The sequence below is a fragment of the Hyperolius riggenbachi genome, chromosome 7 (assembly GCF_040937935.1).
Source record: "Hyperolius riggenbachi isolate aHypRig1 chromosome 7, aHypRig1.pri, whole genome shotgun sequence".
NCBI classification, from domain to species: Eukaryota; Metazoa; Chordata; class Amphibia; order Anura; family Hyperoliidae; genus Hyperolius; species Hyperolius riggenbachi.
The window spans coordinates 36,004,763-36,028,981 of NC_090652.1; the positions used below are offsets into that span (position 1 = coordinate 36,004,763).

The 24,219-nt window shown below is 46.9% G+C and overlaps 1 protein-coding gene across 2 annotated transcripts in view; it reads left to right on the forward strand.

Moving 5' to 3' along the window:
* The first annotated feature begins 811 nt into the window (after window positions 1-811).
* Window positions 812-24,219, forward strand: part of LOC137524249 (interferon-induced very large GTPase 1-like) — a 281,929-nt gene continuing 258,521 nt past the window's right edge. For both annotated transcript variants that reach the window (XM_068243882.1, XM_068243881.1), the window contains exon 1: window positions 812-879. The gene's annotated coding sequence lies outside the window, so the exon portion shown is untranslated. The remainder of the gene's footprint in view (window positions 880-24,219) is intronic.

The following is a 24,219-nucleotide window of genomic DNA, read 5'->3' on the forward strand; positions in this document are numbered from 1 at the left end:
AAAATGAGAAAAAAAATCGCCGCCGCCCCCCCCCCCCCCCCCCCCCCTGGGGGCCGCCAAGCTGGAGGGGTAGCTGGCAGCTGGCAGAAAGGGGGTATTGGGCCTAGCGGTGGGGAGGGGGGTCGGACCCCCCCTCCCTCGCCTGGGTCCCCCGATCTGCGCTCCTCCTCCAGCGTTACTAGCCTGCATATGATGAAGAGGCAACAGGCGGGGGAATCACTCACCTCTTCCGCGTTCCATCGTGCGCTCCACTGACGTCACTTCCTGCAAGGCCGTCCACTTACAATACAGTGGGCGGCATTGCCGGAAGTGACGTCAGTGGAGCCACGATGGAACGCGGAAGAGGTGAGTGATTCCCCCGCCCGTTGCCTCTTCATCATATGCAGGCTAGTAACGCTGAAGGAGGAGCGCAGATCGGGGGACCCAGGCGAGGGAGGGGGGGTCCGACCCCCCTCCCCACCGCTAGGCCCAATACCCCCTTTCTGCCAGCTACTCCTCCAGCTCGGCGGGGGGGTGGGCCGGCCCAGCATGCATGGACGGCCGGGTGCCGCTCCCCCACATCTGCCGCCTGAGGCAAATGTTTCACCCCGCCTCATGAGCGGGCCGGCCCTGGCTATCATCATCCTGATTCAAAACTTACAGTGAAAAAAGAAGTGAGACTGAATTTGTCATGTTTTAAGCACTGCAGGAGTTAACAGGATTGTCTAAAAAAAGTGTCAGACAGATGGAGTAAAAGTGAAAGTGAAAGAGACTTTCTTCTCTATATAAGCAGAGCATGCAGTGCAGAATATTAGCATTCTACAGAGTGACTGAGCAACGCATGCTGCACAGATACCAGGTCCCTCTCGGGGAAGAAAACCGTTATGGGGTACGGGAAAGGTAATACCATTACTATGGATAAAAAACTGACAAATGTAATATTTAGTTTACTTTTAAAGCGCACCTAAAGTGAGAGGGATTTTGAGACTGACATTTATTTACTTTTAAATAATGGAAATTGCATGTCTGTGGATACCCTGCCTCTAATGCTGGATCCACACCATACAATTTTTTGGCAGATTTACCTGTTCAATCGATTATTTCCAGCATGTCCGATCTGAGAATCAAACGATTTTTTGAGCAATTTCCTGACCAATTCCCGTAGAAATGAACGGAAATGGGTCATAAAATCGCTCAAAAAATAGTTCGATTGTCAGATGGAACATGCTGGAAATAATTGATCTAAAAATTGTATGGTGTGGATCCAACATCCAACTTAAAGTGAACCAGCTTTGCTCAGGAATCATTACAGCTGAGTCTGTCTTCTCTGATGTCTTTTCAAGGCCAAGCCTGCCCCCTTCTGGTTCTGCTATAATGACTCAGCTATAATGATTCCTGAGCAAAGCCAGACTGAATGCTCAGTCGGGATTTGATCAGGGCTGATAACAAGCAGGCTGAGCAGTGAAGAATGAAGCAGAGAGCAAGGTAGGTGTTTTCGCTAATGTTCCCACTGATATATATGGTAAAATACATGAGGGTGCTTCGTCTCTGGTTCATTTTAAAGGGATATTTAAGTCAGGCAGAAAAAATGAGGTTAACTCACCTGGGGCTTCCCTCAGCCCCCTGCAGCTGATCGGTGCCCTCGCAGCCCCGCTCCGATGCTCCTGGACCCGCCGGCGACGACTTCCGGTTTCGCCGTCACCGGCCGACAGGCATGGGAACGCAAGTGATTCTTCGCGTTCCCCGGCCACAATAGCACCCCCTATGCTGCTATTGTGGCAAGAAGGGTGCAATAGCAGTATTGCGGCTTTCGTCGCCGGCGGGTCCAGGAGCTCCGATGCTCCTGGACCCGTCCGGAAGTCGTCACCGGCGGGTCCAGGAGCATCGGAGCGGGGCTGCGAGGGCACCGATCAGCTGCAGGGGGCTGAGGGAAGCCCCAGGTGAGTTAACCTCATTTTTTCTGCCTGACTTAAGTATCCCTTTAAGGACAGAGGTTTATTCCCCCGTAGTGACCAGGTCATTTTTTACAATTCAGTACTCTGCAGCTATAACGGTTTATTGCTCGGTCATACAACTTACCACCTAAATGAATTTTACCTCCTTTTCTTGTCACTAATACAGCTTTCTTTTGGTGCTATTTGATTGCTGCTGCGATTTTTAGTTTTTATTATATTCATCAAAAAAAGACAGGAATTTTGTCAAAAAATGACGTTTTTAACTTTCTATATGCCTGGCTACCTATTCTTACTCCCCAATGTTTGTGTACTTTAGAAAAAAAAAGGAAAAAGTGGGTTGCGGGTCAAGGGTCAGGTAGCATGGCTGTGGGTGCAGTTCAGGTGCGGGTAGCAGGTCTGCGGGTGCAGGTCGGGTGCGGGTAGCAGGTCTGCGGGTGCAGGTCGGGTGCGGGTAGCAGGTCTGCGGGTGCAGGTCGGGTGCGGGTAGCAGGTCGGGTGCGGGTAGCAGGTCTGCGGGTGCAGGTCGGGTGCGGGTAGCAGGTCTGCGGGTGCAGGTCGGGTGCGGGTAGCAGGTCTGCGGGTGCAGGTCGGGTGCGGGTAGCAGGTCTGCGGGTGCAGGTCGGGTGCGGGTAGCAGGTCTGCGGGTATACTCTGCGAACAAGCCTTTTACCTAAAACTCAGTCCAAATAACTGAGGCCTACTTAACCTCCTTGGCGGTAACCCCGTGTGTGACACCGCCGCCGCCGGAGGGTGTCGCTCAGGCCCTGCTGGGCCGATTTACATAATTTTTTTTTTCAAACACGCAGCTAGCATTTTGCTAGCTGCGTGTTTGGTCTGATCGCCGCCGCCCACCGCCGATGCGCCGCTACCCTCCGCGGAAACACGCCCCACCCCCCGCATACCCCTTGCGCAGCCTGACCAATCGCGGCCAGGCTGCTCTATGGGGTGGATCGGGATTCCCTGTGACGTCACGACGTCGGCGACATCGATGACGTCACTCCGTTGGTTGCCACCTCTAGGTCCCATGGCATAGCATGCGCGACAACTCCTGCTGCAAAAAATAACCGATGGAACAGCCACTGGGTCCCATGGCCTACGATTTGTCAAAAATGAGGTTTCAATTGAGATTACTGAAATTTTACAGTCGGAACGCGGAATTCCACGGAATTCCGCAAAATTCCGACGGAATGTAACGATTACGGAATTTCGCTCTGACGGAATTCCAAATTTCCGCGGAATCGGAATTTGCCGTTTCCGATCATCCCTAGTTGAACCATACCTTATTCTATATACATTTTTTCAAATGTTTCTAACCAGTAAACAACAGTTGGGTTATCCCCAGCAAAATTAGTGCAGGGTTAAAGCACCGATTCATAGAAATATAAGACGTCCCCTGTAAATAAGCCCTAGCACATCTTTTGTAGAAAAAAATTATTATTAGACACTGTCTTATTTTCAAAGAAACATGGTAGTTATCATACCCCTTAAAGGACCACTATCGCGAAAAATGTTAAAATTCAAAATTCTTACATACTGTAAGAAGTACATCTCTTTCAGAGTAAAATAGCAGTTGGACTGAGCAACTGACGTTCATCAAGTGTTTTTTTACACCACGTGAGAATCCTCCATGAGGAGATAGCTTAGTCCAAAACCTGTCATATCTGTCAGATTCCTACTACCCACTGTAAGTTCAAGACGAATAACAGAGGCGCCAGAAGAGTAAAAACAAACTTTAAAATTGTTAAAAATTGCTTGGGAGGCAGTTGTGGACTTACCTCCTTTAACCACTTAAAGAGACACTGAAGCGAAAAAAAATGTATGATATTATGATTTGTATGTGTAGTACAGCTAAGAAATAAAACATTAAGATCAGATACATCAGGCTAATTGTTTCCAGTACAGGAAGAGTTAAGAAACTCCAGTTGTTATCTCTATGCAAACAAGCCATTAAGCTCTAGGACTTTCAAAGTTGTGGAGAGGGCTGTCTTCTGACTTTTATTATCTCAACTGTAAGTAAACAAATGTATTTTTCTCTGGCAGAGGAGAGGTCATTAGTTCACAGACTGCTGTGAAAGGATCATTTTGAATGCTGAGTGTTGTGTAATCTGCACATATTGGATAATGATGCAATGTTAGAAAAACACTATATACCTGAAAATAAAAATATGAGAATATTTTCTTTGCAGCTAATCTTATAGTAATTATTCATAGTACACAACCAATTCACTATAGCATATATTTTTTTTCGCTTCAGTGTCTCTTTAAGGACCACAGTCTTTTCGCCCCTTAAGGACCAGAGCCTTTTTCTCCATTCAGACCACTGCAGCTTTCACGGTTTATTGCTCGCTCATACAACCTACCATCTAAATGAATTTTACCTCCTTTTCTTGTCACTAATACAGCTTTCTTTTGGTGCTATTTGATTGCTGCTGCGAGTTTTACTTTTTATTATATTCATCAAAAAAGACATGAATTTTGGCAAAAAAATGACTTTTTTAACTTTCTGTGCTGACATTTTTCAAATAAAGTAAAATTTCCTATACATTTGAGCGCGAAAGTTATTCTGCTACATGTCTTTGATAAAAAAAAAACCATTCAGTGTATATTTATTGGATTGGGTAAAAGTTATAGCGTTTACAAACTATGGTGCCAAAAGTGAATTTTCCCATTTTCCAGCATGTCTGACTTTTCCGCCCACCTGTCATGTTTCATGAGGTGCTAAAATTCCGGGATAGTATAAATACCCCCCAAATGACCCCATTTTGGAAAGAAGACATCCCAAAGTATTCACTGAGAGGCATGGTGAGTTCATAGAAGATTGTATTTTTTGTCACAAGTTAGCGGAAAATGACACTTTGTGACAAAAAAAAAAAAATTCCATTTCTGCTAACTTGTGACAAAAAAAAATGAAATCTGCCACGGACTCACCATAGCCCTCTCTGAATACCTTGAAGTGTCTACTTTCCAAAATGGGGTCATTTGTGGGGTGTATTTACTGTCCTGGCATTTTGGGGAGTGCTAAATTGTAAGCACCCCTGTAAAGCCTAAAGGTGCTCATTGGACGTTGGGCCCCTTAGCGCACCTCGGCTGCAAAAAGGGGTCACACATGTGGTATTGCCGTACTCAGGAGAAGTAGTATAATGTGTTTTGGGGTGTATTTTTACACATACCCATGCTGGGTGGGAGAAATATCTCTGTAAATGACAATCTTTTGATTTTTTTTACACACAATTGTCCATTTACAGAGAGATTTCTCCCACCCAGCATGGGTATGTGTACAAATACACCCCAAAACACATTATACTACTTCTCTTGAGTACGGCGATACCACATGTGTGGCACTTTTTTGCACCCTAACTGCGCTAAGGGGCCCAAAGTCCAATGAGTACCTTTAGGATTTCAAGGGTCATTTTGAGACATTTGTTTTCAAGACTACTCCTCACGGTTTAGGGCCCCTAAAATGCCAGGACAGTATAGGAACCCCACAAATGACCCCATTTTAGAAAGAAGACACCCCAAGGTATTCTGTTAGGAGTACGGTGAGTTCATAGAAGATTTTATTTTTTGTCACAAGTTAGCGGAAATTGATTTTTATTAGTTTTTTCACAAAGTGTCATTTTCCGCTAACTTGTGACAAAAAATAAAATCTTCTATGAACTCACCGTACTCCTAACGGAATACCTTGGGGTGTCTTCTTTCTAAAATGGGGTCATTTGTGGGGTTCCTATACTGTCCTAGAATTTTAGGGGCCCTAAACCGTGAGGAGTAGTCTTGAAACGAAATTTCTCAAAATGACCTGTGAAATCCTAAAGGTACTCATTGGACTTTGGGCCCCTTAGCGCAGTTATGCTGCAAAAAAGTGCCACACATGTGGTATCGCCGTACTCAGGAGAAGTAGTATAATGTGTTTTGGGGTGTATTTTTACACATACCCATGCTGGGTGGGAGAAATATCTCTGTAAATGACAATCTTTTGCTTTTTTTTACACACAATTGTCCATTTACAGAGATATTTCTCCCACCCAGCATGGGTATGTGTAAAAATACACCCCAAAACACATTATACTACTTCTCCTGAGTACGGCGATACCACATGTGTGGCACTTTTTTGCACCCTAACTGCGCTAAGGGGCCCAAAGTCCAATGAGTACCTTTAGGATTTCACAGGTCATTTTGAGAAATTTCGTTTCAAGACTACTCCTCACGGTTTAGGGCCCCTAAAATTCCAGGACAGTATAGGAACCCCACAAATGACCCCATTTTAGAAAGAAGACACCCCAAGGTATTCTGTTAGGAGTACGGTGAGTTCATAGAAGATTTTATTTTTTGTCACAAGTTAGTGGAAAATGACACTTTGTGAAAATAACTAATAAAAATCAATTTTCGCTAACTTGTGACAAAAAAAATAAAATATTCTATGAACTCACCATGCACCTAACGGAATACTTTGGGGTGTCCTCTTTCCAAAATGGCATCATTCGTGGGGTCTGTCCTGGCATTTTAGGGTCTCTGCAATCATTACATGTATGGCCAGTATTAGGAGTTTCTGCTATACTCCTTATATTGGGTATAAGGGTAATGCACTCTGGGCTGAAAGGAAAAATGAACGTCAAACAATCAATCAATGTGGATGAAAAAATATCTGCCAAAAAAATTTGAAAAAAATAAAGAGGGGAAGGTGTCTGCCAGGACATAGGAGCTGGCGCCCCAAAAATCCAAACCCACCAGCTCGTATGCCCTGGCAAACCTGATTTATCCATTCACACCGATCGATGTGGATGAACAAATCATTGCCAGAGTTCTTTTTTGACACAAAGTGCTTGCCAAAGCATATGAAACCCCAACACCACTCCTCGGCCCATATGCCTCGGCAAACGTATCTTTTTGACTGCGGAGGAGAAATCTCGACCTGCAGCGCTGCATGCACCGACTTGTGTGTAAGCTGACAGACGTGCAATGTTCTGTCAGGATGCACCATCAGTGCTGCAGCTGGTTAGTCGTTCGCTCGGTCCACCTGGAAGGTTATTGGATGGAAAAAGAGAAAAAAAAATACAAAAAAACCCAAAAAACAAGCAAGCAGCAAAGCAATTACTTCATTAACATTAATAAACTTTGAACTTTTTTAATAAAAAACTTAACATTGCAAACCAAACATTAACTTCTTTGCTTACCTGTTTTTTTGTTTTTTTTTGTTTTTTTTTAACTTACCTCCCGAGGACAAACCTCTCCTCCCCCATGGAACAATGTGCGAAGTGCAAATCGCACAGAGTTGTGGCGAAGTACATTACGCAATTTGTCCCAAGTGAAAGGAGAGGTTTCTGGCAGCCCTGTGTATTAGGGTCTCTGGAAACCCGATGTTTGGTTTCACACTGCATATTGACATATCCGGTGGGTCGAGCCCGCCGCACCGTATCGTCCAAAACAGACCTTCAGGCAATACCACAAGAGTAGCATTCGGCCTAGTAATGAACTGCGTCGCCATAGGCTAACATGACTTCTGCGCCGATCGATATTGCCACAGAAGCCACGCAGTAACTTAGGCATGCACTAGCGTTTAGTCAAGCACTTCCGGCGTAGGGGGGGACCGCAAAGTGTGACTTTTGCTAGGCATTTTGCCCTAACGCATCGCAGCAGTGTGAAATAGCACTGAGAGACCCTTGTGTGCCTACTGCTGTGTCTGGAGTTCCCTACTCTCTAATAGTGTACCTGCTCGTGGTACCTCTCAAAACACTCCAACTACAGGTTTTACACAGCTACTAGATATATAGCTATTGATACAGATGAGACTATTTTTGATCTTATTATACATAACACAACTGTTATATTCTTTTTTGAATATACTTAGAAGATTGATGATCGCTTGGCTCTAAAGCCTTGATGAGATGGAATACTGTTAGAAGTTCATATTTTGTATATATGCTGTATGATAAGCAAATACAATTTTTTATATAAAATCATACACTGAGTGCTCTGATTCATTTCAAGGTATACCGTCAATCTATAATTACTGTTATAGAGGGTTCAGACCCCGCTATGCCGGACTTATATGATAGCAACGCTTTAAGGGCTGGTCCTTTACTGAGTTAGCAATCATGAAAAAGGCAAGAACCGCTCAGGTTTTTGACAATACAACCCAGAGCCTTCCCTCTCCTTAGGTAAGTATTTGCTTCATTTTTTTTGTAAATGCGGTTCCCATTCACTTTAAAGAAAATATTTCTAGAGATTTTTTCATTAAAAGATATATACTTTTAACACTTAGCAAGCATAGGTAAGGGCTCAGTTACCTTACCTCTCTGTACTTATTCTCCTTGGAGAGGTTGGAGATCTGTTCAAACCTTATTATTAAGGAAGCTTGTTATTCTATCAGAATCACTTTTATTCAACAAACATGACTGGGTTGTGCTTGAAATTGGGTTTGGCACATATAGGACTTAAAGGGAAACTTAACTGAGTACAAAAAAAAGTTTCACTTAGCTGGGGCTTCCCGCAGCCCCCTGCAGACATCCTGTGCACGCCGTCACACACCGATCACTCGGTCCCTGCCGTGGCTTTGTTTTTACCAGTGTACCTGCGCAGTTATGGCTGTGTGTGCCCTCAATTTCGCTCCTGTGGCCATCTTGTTCCTGCGCAATATGTGTACTATGTGCATACATACGTGAAGTATCATGTACATAAGTGTACTGGGCAGATGCAAGACAGCTACTGGAAAGGGAGTGGGATTGAGGATGCATGCAGCCAGAGAGAGACTAGACTATGAACATATCCAGTGGGATGTGATTCCCTTAAAACCTAAAGGCTCACCTTGGGACATTATCGTTAAGTTAACCTTTAACAAAATGAAAGAATCTCTGTGACATGGGGGAAAATGGGACCTTAACATTCAGGGCCATCAATACTAATTGTTCAGCAATTTGGCCCCTGCCATAGTGTGATGCAAAAGGAATGCGAAATTGTGCAAATTATCCTGGCTCATAATATAAAATACAAGAAGGGGGTTGCCCTTTAAATTGATCTTGGGTTTAGGTAGAAGATCCTAGCAACTTTTACAGGGGGAGCAATCAGATCAATGTAATCAAACTGGTTGGGTCCCACATGGAGGTTGGTGCTGCTCTTTGTTTCACCTCGGTGACTATGGAGCAATCTGTAGGAGGACACAAATGGAGAGCGCACACAGGGACTCTGGTGTGTAAAGGGGGGCTGGTGCAGGAATAATCTCACCTGATCTGATGGCTGGCAGTCCAGTATAGGAGAGGCCAGCAAAGGAGGCATGTGTCCCACTAGCCAGGGACCAGGCTGGTTGTGGCAAGTTGTCCGTCTCCTCAGGGTGGTGATAGTCACCGCGGTAGCTGTCCGTTCTGCATTTAGCAACCCGCTGCCCTGTGCTGTCACTGCGATGAGCAGGCGCACTGGCAAGCGGGTGCGCAGTGTGCTCAGCATGGTATACTGTAAAGAGCTGCTATGGTGCACGAAACAGTATTCCTACTCTGCATGACTGCACTATGACTGCACTGTGGCTGCAGGTAGTCAGGCTGGGGGAGAGCGGAAAGGGAATACAATACTTACAATACAAATAAAAATGCATGCAGTAAGCTCAAATAAGGGATCTACATACATATTGTTCCTAATACTAAGGGCATATTTGATATCTACCTATACTCAGGGCCGGTTTTAGACCTTTTGCAGCCTGAAGCAAACTTGTAAGGATGCGCCCCCCCCCCCCCCCCTCCCTCCCGATTTGGAATGCTTGCACAGCACCTGACAATTTAATCTGCTTCATTTATTGTTCTCACATGACATGCTGCAGCTCAATACAATAGCACACTGGCTGTGAGTCTGTGACAAACAAACTGCTCACCCTCAGCCAGTCCATTCCTCCTCAGTTAGGACTGCAGTGCCACCTCCTCCCTTCTGCTGGGCAAGTCAAATGAAACACTCTTTTGCCCCCCCCCCCCCCCCCCCTCACTCACTGGGCTTGATTCACAAAAGTGTGATAACTGCTAGCACAGCAGTTATCACGCCATCTGCCGTGCGTAAAGGTTTACGCGCGTGAAGGATTACGTTTGCGTGTAAACGAAGGTTTGCGCGCGATCATGTTTACACACGAACGTAATCCTTTACGCGCGATAACTGCTGTGCTTGCAGTTATCACGCTTTTGTGAATCAAGCCCACTGTCAGACTCCTCACACAACACAACAAGCTGCTTTTCCCCAATGATGACCTCATCACCTCGCTCTCCTCTCACTCCTCCTCCTACACTGACTGCATGCTGTAAGTGTAAACACAGTACAAACATGCTGCCCCTGTAATCTCTGCTTCCTGATGCAAATGTTTCACCTTGCTTCATGAAAGAACCGGCCCTGCCTATACTGGGGCGGTGAGCACTATTCAGCATGGGGTAAACTTTGGAATCTTTGCCTCTACTGCTGGAGAACATTGTCCCAGCCCTGGGTGAGCAGGGTCCGCCCTACCATGAAGCCAACTGAATAACGTGATTAAGGACAGCAGACTATGGGGGCAGCATCAGCTTTGCACTCTGCTGATCTTTTTCAGTCTCTCCTAGTGTTGCCAACTCATCCCTTTAAATAAGGACGCTTATGAATTATACATGTCTTGTGGCTAGTTAGATGCAGTTTAGGCACTGATTATGTGTGAGAAGCCCCAGAACCTGTATAACTTAGATGTGTCAGTATTTAAAGAGACACTGAAGCGAAAAAAAATATATGATATAATGAATTGGTTGTGTACTATGAATAATTACTAGAAGATTAGCAGCAAAGAAAATATTCTCATATTTTTATTTTCAGGTATATAGTGTTTTTTCTAACATTGCATTATTCTATAATATGTGCAGATTACACAACACTCAGCATTCAAAATGAGTCTTTCAGAGCAGTCTGTGAACTAATGAACTCTCCTCTAGCAGAGGAAAAGTAAATAGTCCAGGAACAGTTGAGATAATAAAAGTCAGATAACAGCCCTCTCCACGACTAACTTAGTCGGAGAGCTTAATGGCTTGTTTGCATAGAGATAACGTCTGGAGTTTCTCAACTCTTCCTGTACTGGAAACAATTAGACTGATGTATCTGATCTTAATGTTTTATTTCTTAGCTGTACTACACATACAAATCATAATATCATAGTTTTTTTTTCGCTTCAGTGTCTCTTTAAAGGGATGAGTTGGCAACCCTGGTCTCTCCCTCTGCTCTGCTGCTTGTGCCTGACTCACAGAGCACAAACATTGCCTGCTGTGTGAGTGCTTGTGTGCTGGCACAACCTCTATTTAAATATGTACTACTTTTTGCTATCCCGCCTTCCAGGGGCGTAACTAGGCCCCACCGGGCCCCCCCTGCAGATTTTCAGAGCGGGCCCCCCCTCCCCTTCCCCGGGGCCCGCTCGGAGTTTTGTGGGTGCTGGAGGGGTGACAGCATGAGGGGAAAGCCTTGCCCACAGTCGGCGGGGAGAGGGGTAGTTCCCCCCTCTCCCTCACCTCGGGGCTCTCCCCTCTGCGCTCCCCTCCAGCTCGTAAGTGTGTGGGGCTGTGGTGGGCAGCGGGCAGCGGCGGGCAGATACATACCTGCTTCCGTGCGTTCCATCGGAGACTTCTCCCTCTAGCGGCTGACGTCACTTCCGGAAGTGACGTCAGCCGCTAGAGGGAGAAGTCTCCGATGGAACGCACGGAAGCAGGTATGTATCTGCCCGCCGCTGCCCGCTGCCCACCACAGCCCCACACACTTACGAGCTGGAGGGGAGCGCAGAGGGGAGAGCCCCGAGGTGAGGGAGAGGGGGGAACTACCCCTCTACCCGCCGACTGTGGGCAAGGCTTTCCCCTCATGCTGCCACCCCTCCAGCACCCTCAAAACGGCCCCAAGCGGGCCCCAGGGGGGGGGGGGCCGGGCCCCCCCGCGGGCGCAGGGGCTGCAGGGCCTATTCCTACGCCCCTGCCGCCTTCTCTTCATGTGCTGTTCTGCCCTCTGTTAATATGAAGGAGAATGGACCAGGATAGAAAGGACCAGTGTGGTTTGAGTTATAAAACAACATACAGTACAGACCAAAAGTTTGGACACACCTCATTCAAAGAGTTTTCATTATTTTCATGACTATTAACATTGTAGATTCACACTGAAGGTATCCAAACTATGAATTAGCACATGGGGAAGTATAGTACATAACCAAAAAGTGTTAAACAACTGAAAATATGTCATATTCTAGGTTCTTCAAAGTAGCCACCTTTTGCTTTGATTACTGCTTTGCACACTCTTGGCATTCTCTTGATGAGCTTCAAGAGGTAGTCACCTGAAATGGTCTTCCAACGCATGCAGTAAAAAATGGCGCAGGGGAAAAAATGGCGCACCGATAAATGTATCTTAAAACGCTATTTACCGTTTTAATGTTAATACATTAAACCGGTAAATAGCGTTTTAAGATACATTTATCGGCGGATCGGTGCGCCGTTAGAAAAAGCAGAGGAGCTTCACTACAGCTAGTGTCTCACGTTTCAGGGAATGCTAGCGTCCAAATCCATGGCAACAGAGGAATCCGAGGCAGCCTCTGCTAGATGTTTCCCCAGTCCGCCCGGCCAATAAGGAGCACAAAGGAGGAGGGCAGAGACGTTCCACAGACACCAGTACTTAATTATTCTTTTCTGACAAGTTCCTGCAGCTCATATAGCACAGCGCTAAGGGAACAGTCTAGGAAAGAAGTTTTGCAGGTTCGAATCTGCTCTTCACTGCTTTTTTTTTTTTTTTTTAAGAACACGGCACTATTGTAATATTATTGTAACTTTTTAAAATAAAAGTGTGACTGCAGGATAAGAGATAAAGAATTGGTGGCTGCAAACTGACCAACAATACCGGTGATTAGTCAGAGAAGTGACTTTTCTCTGACTAATCACCGCTATTGTTGGTCAGTTTCCAGCCACCAATTCTTTGTCTCTTATCCTTATTCTGCAGTCACACTTTTATTTTAAAAAGTTACAATAATATTACAATAGTGCCGTGTTCTTAAAAAAAAAAAAAAAAGCAGTGAAGAGCAGATTCGAACCTGCAAAACTTCTTTCCTAGACTGTTCCCTTAGCGCTGTGCTATATGAGCTGCAGGAACTTGTCAGAAAAGAATAATTAAGTACTGGTGTCTGTGGAACGTCTCTGCCCTCCTCCTTTGTGCTCCTTATTGGCCGGGCGGACTGGGGAAACATCTAGCAGAGGCTGCCTCGGATTCCTCTGTTGCCATGGATTTGGACGCTAGCATTCCCGGAAACATGAGACACTAGCTGTAGTGAAGCTCCTCTGCTTTTTCTAACGGCGCACTGATCCGCCGATAAATGTATTTTAAAACGCTACTTACCGTTTTAATGTATTACCATTAAAACGGTAAATAGCGTTTTTTGATACATTTATCGGTGCGCCATTTTTTCCCCTGCGCCATTTTTTCCTGCTCCCCTTCCAACAGTCTTGAAGGAGTTCCCAGAGATGCTTAGCACCTGTTGGCCCTTTTGCCTTAACTCTGCGGTCCAGCTCACCCTAAACCATCGGGATTGGGTTCAGGTCTGGTGACTGTGGAGGCCAAGTCATCTGGCGCAGCACCCCATCACTCTCCTTCCTGGTAAAATAGCCCTTGCACAGCCTGGAGGTGTGTTTGGGATCATTGTCCTGTTGAAAGATAAATGATGGTCCAATTAAACACAAACCGGATGGAATAGCATGCCGCTGCAAGACGCTGTGGTAGCCATGCTGGTTCAGTATGCCTTCAATGTTTGAATAAATCCCCAACAGTGTCACCAGAAAAGCACCAACACCATCACACCTCCTCCTCCATGCTTCACTGTGGGAACCAGGCATGTAGAGACCATCACCTTTTCTGCGTCACGGTGGTTGGAACCAAAAATCTCAAATTTGGACTCATCAGACCCAAGCACAGATTTCCACTGGTCTAATGTCAATTCCTTGTGTTCTTTAGCCCAAACAAGTCTCTTCTGCTTGTTAAGAAAAGAAGAACAGAGGTGCGCTCCTATGGTGCATTAACTTTATTAATACAAATCACGCTTAAAACAATTGCACTTACAGTGTATGTGCAAGATTTGCACATATAGAGGGCCGCCAGCGAGTCGCTCCCACTTCCTGAGCCTGGCCAGGACTTTCAGGGTCCGTGCACGATGTCAAACTGGTAGACTGGGGACTATCGCCGGCACCTACTCCTTTCGGCAAGCCGTCCTCGTCACAACGCGTTTCGGCGCTTAGCCACGCCTTCTTCCGGTGACGCGACGGCTGGACGGCTGCCTATAAAAAGAAATTCATGAAACTAGTCCCGCCCAGAGATTGCATACAGCTCCTTCACCTCCTAGGTGAACGCGTTGTGACGAGGACGGCTTGCCGAAAGGAGTAGGTGCCGGCGATAGTCCCCAGTCCACCAGTTTGACATCGTGCACGGACCCTGAAAGCCCTGGCCAGGCTCAGGAAGTGGGAGCGACTCGCTGGCGGCCCTCTATATGTGCAAATCTTGCACATACACTGTAAGTGCAATTGTTTTAAGCATGATTTGTATTAATATTATTATTATTTATTGTATTTATAAAGCGCCAACATATTACGCTGCGCTGGACAATAAATAGGGATACATACAATATTTAGGGGTGAAATACAGCAAAATGACAATACCTGAATACAAGAAAGACCAGATCATGCAGCACAGTATGAGTACAAGGTAATGCTTAGTCACTGGAGGGGAGCATGGAGATTAGGCAAGTTAGGTTCACTTAGATGCCTAGCCTAGATGGTCCTTTGGGTTCACAGTAATGGAGGTGCATGATCAGGTTGGACACAAAAGGAGGAGGACCCTGCCCAAAGGCTTACAATCTAAAGGATATTAATAAAGTTAATGCACCATAGGAGCGCACCTCTGATCTTCTTTTCTTTGCAAACTAGATTCCTGGCACCACGCAGCAAAAGGAGCAGCACCGTGGGCATAACATTTATTCAAAGGGCCATACTTAGCTACAGCTAGCGCCGATATATACTTTTCTTCTGCTTGTTGCCTGTCCTTAGCAGTGGTTTCCTAGCAGATATTCTACCATGAAGGCCTGATTCACACAGTCTTCTCTTAAGGCTGCATTTCCACTTGTGCGGAGCGGAATCGCTGGGAAATCACCGCAGACGAAATTGCATGCGGATGCGATCTTGCATGCGTTTTTTCCCGCGATTTCGCATGCGATTTCGCATAGGGTAGTAGGTGGGCGATTTTAACCATGTCACTGCCTGTGTAAATTTACATTACCTCCTATGCGAAATCGCATGCGAAATTGCAGGGAAAAACGCATGCCAAAACCGCATGCGTTTTCCCTATTAGATACATTGTATGCGATTCGCTTAGCGGTGTGCGGGGAGCGAATTCTGACGGCTCTGCCATGCAGATTTTCCCCGCACACAAAAACGCTCCGCACAACGCACAAGTGGAAACAGGCTCATCCACTTGTATTGGCTGTGCGAATCCGCATGCGGACACAGAGCCGGGACAAGGTCCTCCAGCACCCAAGGCTGAGACACCAAAGTGCGCCCCCCATCCCCCCCACCCCAGCCGTCACACACTGATTGCTATTACACTAAGAGGCGCCACAGGGCCCACAACCTCCCCAACACCTTAATATCTAGTTATCTGGCTTGCAGTCACTGTAATGTATCCCTTTTTCTTATTTCTCTCTGCTTCAAACACAATTAGGAATGATGGCTGAATGAATTCTGCGCCCCCTCCTACACTGCGCCCTGAGGCTGGAGCCTCTCCAGCCTATGCCTCGGCCCGGCCCTGTGCGGACAACGCATGCGGATTCGCTTGGGACTGACTGACCTTCATTTATTAAAGTAATGATGACCACTCGTTTTTCTTTACTTAGCTGCTTTTTTCTTGCCATAATACAAATTCTAACAGTCTATTCAGTGGGACTATCAGCTGTGTATCCACCTGACTTCTCCACAACACAACTGATGGTCCCAACCCCATTTATAAGGCAAGAAATCCCACTGTGAGCCTGCATAACCACGCCCACCTCTAGCACAGTTAAGCATATAAATGAGTGCATTGCACATGTCCAGAGAGTTCATTTGGTAGATAGTGAAAGGTAAGGTGTTTTTAATTTCCTTTTTTCCGATTTAGTTGACTCTTGGGTTTTTGGTTTAGTTCCCACTAGACTCCTTATAAAAACTGGCATTTTGCATGGTAGAGTAGGACTCACCAGATTGGGGACACTTTGGCGCAGTTGGTGAGCTTAAGCGTGTTAAAGCGTAACCAAGAGCCCCTGTCACTGTTCTCCTGTTGTGTGCTGCAGCCCTCTGTAATTATATATTTCTTATGGAGTTTGGGGACCTCCTGTGCTGCGTGCATGCTTTGCATAGAATTGCATAAAAATTTGGTTTGTGCTGCTTACCCCTTGGTATTTATATACACACACACACACACACGTACACACACACACACGTACACACACACACACACACACACACACACACACACGTACACACACACACATACACACACACACACACACGTACACACACACACACACACACACACACACGTACACACACACACACACGTACACACACACACACGTACACACACACATACACACACACACACACACACACACACACACACACACACACGTACACACACACACGTACACACACACACACGTACACACACACACACGTACACACACACACACGTACACGCACACACACGCACACACACACACACCAAAACCCATATTCAACCCATAAAACAATAAATATTGTTTTGAAATGTAAGTCATAAAACGATAAATATAATTTTTAGTGCGGCGCCATTTTTTAGCTCATAAAACGATAAATATCGTTTTATAATGTAAATTAATGCGGCTCCATTTTTAACTGATCCGAACTACTGAGCATGCAAGTTGGGGAACATTGTAAAAAGGAGGTGTCAGGAACCGGCCCGCGGCACGCCTGCGTATACGGTTCCCGACTGCGGGTTTGACCAGATTAAGCGGGGAACAGCCTTATTTAAGCTACAAACAAGGCTGGAACCCCTCAAAACACCTCTCACTGCCACCACTAGCGTTGCTAGACACTTCCACTCTGCTGTCGAGTCCTCAGCGCGCACTCCGCGTTTTCGTATTTGGGTCAGCTTTGCGCTTAGGCCAAATACGGGAACGCCACGCACCCACACACACACACAGTTGCAATCTTACACTGTCGTGAAGCAAAGACCCACTAACAGTCGTTCCGAACGATACTGTTAGCTACTCGCACTGGCGTTGTTCGTACGTTGGGTCAGCTGCGCGCTTAGGCCAACGTATGACAAACGCCCCCACACACAATGCAATTACAATTTCCTATGGTAGTGTTGCTCAAGCGTACAATTAGGCATGAACTTATACATGGTTACACTTCAGTCTCTTCTAGGCTATGAGTGTTAGTTTAGTACGGCAGAAGTCAAACTTATTAAATAATAATTTAATATTTCAGAAAAAACATAAAACAGTGCAGAACTGAATATATACAAAAAGATTACAAAAAAACAAAGTAAAAATAGTTACAAGATAAAATGTACAAAGATAACACACAAAGCGATTTTGCTTACCAAAATAAACGGGAAATAAACGTACCAGCGTATCGATCTGGTGTTGTTGCGGGCGGTACGCACTTCTGGTCAGGAACCAGGTTAGTTCTAGCCGTGTGAGCTACCTCCAAGAACTACAAGTTGTGGCTATCCTAGCTGCGGTTTTATACTATGAAATACGCCTGGAGGCTGTAAGCCTGTGTGGACGGGGGGAAGCTAGATTTAATAACATCCTCAGACATAATTTGATTTCCCAGGTAAAAGTCTACTATACATCAAAGATTGTGAAGTTAGGCTTTCAACTCCAGGTGAAAACTTGATTAAGGCGTTTTCCTGTCTCCGTTCTCAGACATAAATGGGATTTCCAGAGATCCACATACATGAAAAGGGTACTATAGCACACACACAAAACAAAAGACTTCCTTCACTTCCAATCTCCCCAGGTTACAGGTGACAATTGATTAAGGCTTTCACATTGCAGCAGGATGTCCTGTGTGATAGGTGACTGGTCGTATTCACTGAAGACCTCTTTAGATGCAAATGTAGGTCTAGTGACCCACCCACACAAATACAGGAACAGTCAATGAATCTAGCCTGCATCTCTACACCTTTGACATACCACAGCAGATATAAAAATGGGAAAATGAAAATATATTACTGTATTATCCTTAACAGCATCAGCACCCCAATATATCTCCACAGGAGGGGCCCAATTATTATACTGAACTGTACAAGTGAAAGTATTTGCCTCTTTTCCACCTACAAAAAATCCCCAGAGTAACAGGTCCAAACCAGAACTGCTCTATTACATAAATAGCTTCAAACTGACACCAAGTGGGTGGGGGAATGAACCCCAGGCCATTTTTATTTACACATGGGCGTTGGAAAAGAAAGTATCTCAGCTTTATCATGGGATCATGTTCCCTGAGGCACATACTTAGTAAAGTAGCAGAGTATCATAAATGTACATGATCTGGGAATATCCCATTACCTGTCCCCAAACCTTTACCCACTCACCAAACTTCCTCACAAAAATACAAAGGACTACCATTGACGTGGAGAAAATAGGCCAATGCAGCCCAATTTATTGAACAATATTTTAATATAAAACAATTCTTAATAACCTAAGAAGTATAAACCTTGCAGGACAAGGAACCCCGGAAGCTAACAAACGTAGGTAATGCAACTATATATATAACCGGCCCCCAGCCGCAAACTCCGGCTCAGGGACAGCTGCATACCCTTACTAACCTCTTTCAGATGACGGATACCCTGAGAAATTCACCCGCGTGAATTCCTCCAATAATTAACCACCGTCCTCCGGGCTCCCTGCCCCGCCAGCTGCAATGACAACCAACTAAAACTTTCTAACTAAGGGAGGGTGGGAGGGAACTTTCTCCTGTGATCTCCTCTCGTTCTGGCTCCTCCCCTTCCGCTGACACCCTTCCTGTCCTCAGCCACTGCTGTCCGACCCGCCTTCCCTCTGACTCAGGTCGCCTGGCCAAGCCCACCCAGAAATTAACCCCTTCCTTTCCTGACAGAAGGTCTATCCCTATCATGGGAGGCCTTCCTCAGCTCCTGCTCTCGCCTATCCAGGCCCTTCTTGATCTGGGAATATCCCATTACCTGTCCCCAAACCTTTACCCACTCACCAAACTTCCTCACAAAAATACAAAGGACTACCATTGACGTGGAGAAAATAGGCCAATGCAGCCCAATTTATTGAACAATATTTTAATATAAAACAATTCTTAATAACCTAAGAAGTATAAACCTTGCAGGACAAGGAACCCCGGAAGCTAACAAACGTAGGTAATGCAACTATATATATAACCGGCCCCCAGCCGCAAACTCCGGCTCAGGGACAGCTGCATACCCTTACTAACCTCTTTCAGATGACGGATACCCTGAGAAATTCACCCGCGTGAATTCCTCCAATAATTAACCACCGTCCTCCGGGCTCCCTGCCCCGCCACCACAAACAAGGGAGAAACCTCACCCTTGTGCAGCCCACAAACGGAGCCCCCGCTGAATACCACCCTCTAAAGCCAGGGACCACAAATCTGTACCTATGGCGTTGAGGTGTACTCCATCACGCCTCAGAAACAAATCTAAATCCTCCTCTAAATCTTCGTGTCTCACTGCCACCCCCCCATTCCTAACCACAAACCGGGACACCTCCCTGTTCAGCTTCTTGCGAGCTCGATTAATTTTGTCAATGGACCGAGCCAACCTCCAATGGCTTCTGCCAATAATCTCAGACCACACTATAATTGTTCGTGGGAAAGTCGACCGCATCCTCATGAAATCACATTTTATATCTTGTATAATCTGCCTCGTGGTCCTTGAGGCCAGATCATTCCCACCGACATGGAGAACCAGTACCTCAGGGGCCCTGTCCAGGGCCACGAATCTCTGCAGTTCTGGCAATACCTTGGCCCATTGCATGCCTGGAATTCCGATCCACCGGACAGTTGCAGTCGCTCTCGGGATACCCAACTGCCGGCCGTCCGGCCGCACAGCGGCTCTGCGTGCACCCCATGCGAGATATGAGTGGCCGAAAATCCAAACCAAGATTGGAGGAGCTGGGTTATCTGAAATAAACAAAAACTGAACAACTAACATAATACCTAACACTAGTTTACCTCCCCTTCGCTGACCTATCATACCAACTGTGGCCTGACGTACAACTGGAATCTAGCTGATTCCCATCTTCCTATGCTCTTAATCTGATCATCTCGAAGCCCCCATCTGGCCGCCTCCGTGGCCGCTCCTATCCTAAATGAGTGCGATGCAAACTCGGCCGCAACAAGGCCCAAGCTGCTCAATGTTTTCCTAAACACCGCCACAAACTGGTATTTTGTCAATGGCACCCCATCTGCGTGACACAGCCATGAACCACCCGTCCGGGGGCGCACCCTCAAAAACTGACCCACCACCGCCACTGGACAACCCACTGATCCTTCCACGGGGAACAACGTGATCTTCCGGCCCCCGCCTAACTGATCTGTCTTTGATCTACGCAACTGCACCTCCACTCCTGTCTCCGACCATGCCACATCCCCTTCCAAGAAGCCACCCACCCCTCTTTTATTGGGGCTCACTAATTCACTCACCCTGAAAGCCCCGAAAAATGCCAATACAAAAGCAGCACTAAATAACAAAACCTCGTATGGGGAACTACATATCTCTCCCAGCTTCCCCAAAATTGAAATCAACAGGCCAAATGTAACTGGGCGCCTAGTATCCTTGGGGGCTACTACTTGTCTCCTCAAACCTCTCAATGCCATGCGAACTCTGAAATCTTTAGTAACATCAGTTAAACCCTGAACTTTGAAATAAAACGATAATGCAGCCAAATTTTTTGCTATTACCCCCGGGGTGATCCCCGCAACCCCTTTTTCCGCCATGAATTTCAGCAACAAAAACAACCTTTCCTCATCTGCTTGGCAACCTCCAACTTGTCGCCACGACTCCTCCCATTGCGTCCACACCGCTGAATACGCTGCCCAGGTTGATGCTGACAATGATTGAGAAATCCAAACTCCTATTGTCCCACGGGTATCTTCCATAAGGCCGGAGGGCAGGAAGCCCCCTGCCGTTCTGCTCCCGGGACGAGGGTCCAAAATCTCTGCCATTGGAATCGAGAAAGAGCGTCAGCCACTTCATTCTCTACTCCAGGCAAATGGACTGCAAACATCAACATGTTGAATCTCAAACATCTTAACACCAACTGACGCAGTACTCTCACCACCGGAGGTGATGATGCCGTCAAACTATTGATTGCCTGCACCACACCCATATTGTCGCAATTAAATCGGATTCTCCTATTCCTCAACAAAGGTCCCCACAGCTCAACCGCCACCAAGATAGGGAATAATTCTAACAGTATCAAATTTTTCGTCAGGCCTAACGGTTCCCATGTTTCAGGCCAGGCCTCGGCGCACCACTTACCCGAGAAGAACGCACCGAAGCCCAGAGATCCTGCGGCGTCCGTAAATAACTCCAAGTCATGGTTTGCGAGAGCTTCCTCCATCCACATAGAACGGCCATTAAAGTCAGCCAGGAATACCAACCACATACGCAAGTCCTCCTTGTGCTCTGCCACCAACCGGATCCTATGGTGCGGGGACGCAACGCCTGCTGTAGCCCTTGCCAAACGTCGGCAGAAAATACGCCCCATGGGCATAATTCTGCACGCAAAGTTCAGCTTACCGAGAAGCGACTGAAGCTCTCGCAAGGTGATCTTTTTTGAACCGAGCGTCCTGGTAATAGTGAGACGCAAGTCATCCACCTTATCACCAGGCAGCCTGCACTCCATGGCGACCGAGTCGATGACAATCCCCAAAAACTTGATTGTAGTCTGTGGGCCTTCGGTCTTTTCTTCTGCTAAGGGTATGCCAAACTGCGCACACACCTGGCGCATGGAGGCCAGCAGGTAAGCGCATTCAGCTAGAGCCTGCCCCCCGATAAAAAGAAAGTCATCCAAATAATGAATGACTGACTTTAACCCTGACACTTCTTTGACCACCCATTCTACAAACGAACTAAAGCGCTCGAAGTAAGAACAGGATATGGAGCACCCCATCGGGAGGCAGCAGTCTACGTACAGGTGTGACTCCCAAAAGCAGCCCAGCAAGCGAAAACTATCTGGATGCACAGGAAGCAACCGAAAGGCTGCTTCCACATCAGCTTTAGCCAGCAAAGCCCCTTTACCTGTCCTTTTGACCAGCCGGACTGCTGAGTCAAATGACGTATAAACAACCGATGAAGCCTCGGGATCTATACCGTCATTGACCGAAAAACCTCTCGGATGAGAAAGATGATGAATCAGCCTGTACGATCCTGGGTCCTTTTTTGGGACTAAACCTAGTGGAGATACCACCAAGTCAGTAATCGGGGATTCTGAAAAAGGGCCTGCCATGCGGCCCAACTCCACCTCCTTCTGTAATTTGGCAGAAACAACCTCTGGGCGTAACATAACAGACTTTAAATTGCGATATGGCGGATGAGAACCTGGAACACCTGAACTAGGAATATGAAAACCCTCCGCAAAACCCTTACGCAGAAAATCCGCATCTGCCGCATCCGGATACCTACTTAGATATCGCTCCATCCTTTCCACCATCACTGGAGTCCTCCCTTTTGTTTGCAGCATCTGCGGAACGACCTTTGTTTTGCTTATAGCACCTGGTAAGGGCATGGCTTCCACCACAGGATGAGCATTCATGCTTGAACCTGCACGAACTTCCGAATCTGCATGCCCCCTCATTAAACTTCCAGCACACTCCTGGCTTCTTATTAGCCGGCTGCCCAGCTGACCCTGAGCTGCCGGCAGCTCCCTGAAAGGGCTGATTGCTCTTAGTCCCGGGGATCATCAACTGCATCCACATGCCTATGTCTTTCTGATCCCACCTGATCGTTGGGCGAATCGCTTTACACTGCCTAAAATGTTCATCATAGCGCAGCCATGCTGAACCTCCGTATAACCTGTGGGCCTCCGCTATACATTCCTGGTAACAAAAAAGGGACGAGCAACACTCGGGTTGCTTCTCCCCCAGTACACTGGCATATATAGAAAAAGCCTGTGACCAGTTTTGGAACGTCCGGGGAATGAGTCGGTACCTCCTACGTTCCTCCTCCTCTTTTTTACTCTCGTCGGGCTTGACCCGATCCAAGTTAAACTTACCCAATTGCAGTAACGAGAAGATCTCGATATACTCACCCTTCCAAATTTTTTCCCTAACTTCCTGTTTTAAATGCAAACCCAACGGTCCAGAAAAGCAAAGATAAACCTCCCCTTTTGCTGCGTCTGCCAGCCGCACCGTATCCATTTCCTTATCCTTTGGGGCATTCTGCGCCGGGGCAGTGACCACCGCGTTGGTAACCACATTCCCCCCAGGCTGCGTAACCCCACCAGCTGGCACTAATGCTGTGGACCCTCCCACACCCGAAGGAATCCATGCTGCCACAGGTGACTGCTCAGAGGCCACCTGGGTCCGACTAGGCCCCTGTAAGGCATCTCTGATGCCGACAAGCAGGGTATTAATGAGGGATAATGCCGATGATGAGCTGTCCCCTAAACCTGTAGTAACTGCTGACTGTGCTACAGACAGTGATCCCCCACTGCTACTCGCCCCACTAGCACTCTCCCCCCCCCTCACTAGCACATCACCCCTGTTATCATCATTTACAACATTTCCAACAAGGTTGCTCTCACCTGGCTGCACCGGACGTGGGTCCCGATCAGCCGACCCTCTTGGCCTTGCCGCCTCGAACCGACCACCATTTCCATCCGATCTCCCGGAAGCAGCGACCGCAGGGGAAGCGGCCCTGTTGTTACTCCTGCGCCTTTCACTTTCCAGTCGCCTCTCACCAGACCCCTCAGATTGGCGGTCCCCGTCTCGAGCCGACTGACCACGAAGTGATCCATTGCGCCCAGACCGTCCTCTGCTACCCGATGCTGTTTCCTGACGAGGTGGTGACGGAGAAGATGACCTGCCATGCCCAGCAGCCGCACTCCGTATGCTGCTATCAGAGCTACTGGACCTTGGTCTGCAAGCTTGCTTCCCCTTAGCAGCTGTCACCTTCTTCCCAGACCCCGGATTGGAGTCCTTCTTTGATCGCTTGGACTGCCTGGGTGTAGGGGCATCAGCCTCACGCTGCCGCCTCCCCTCTGCCGCCTTGTTTCCCCTAG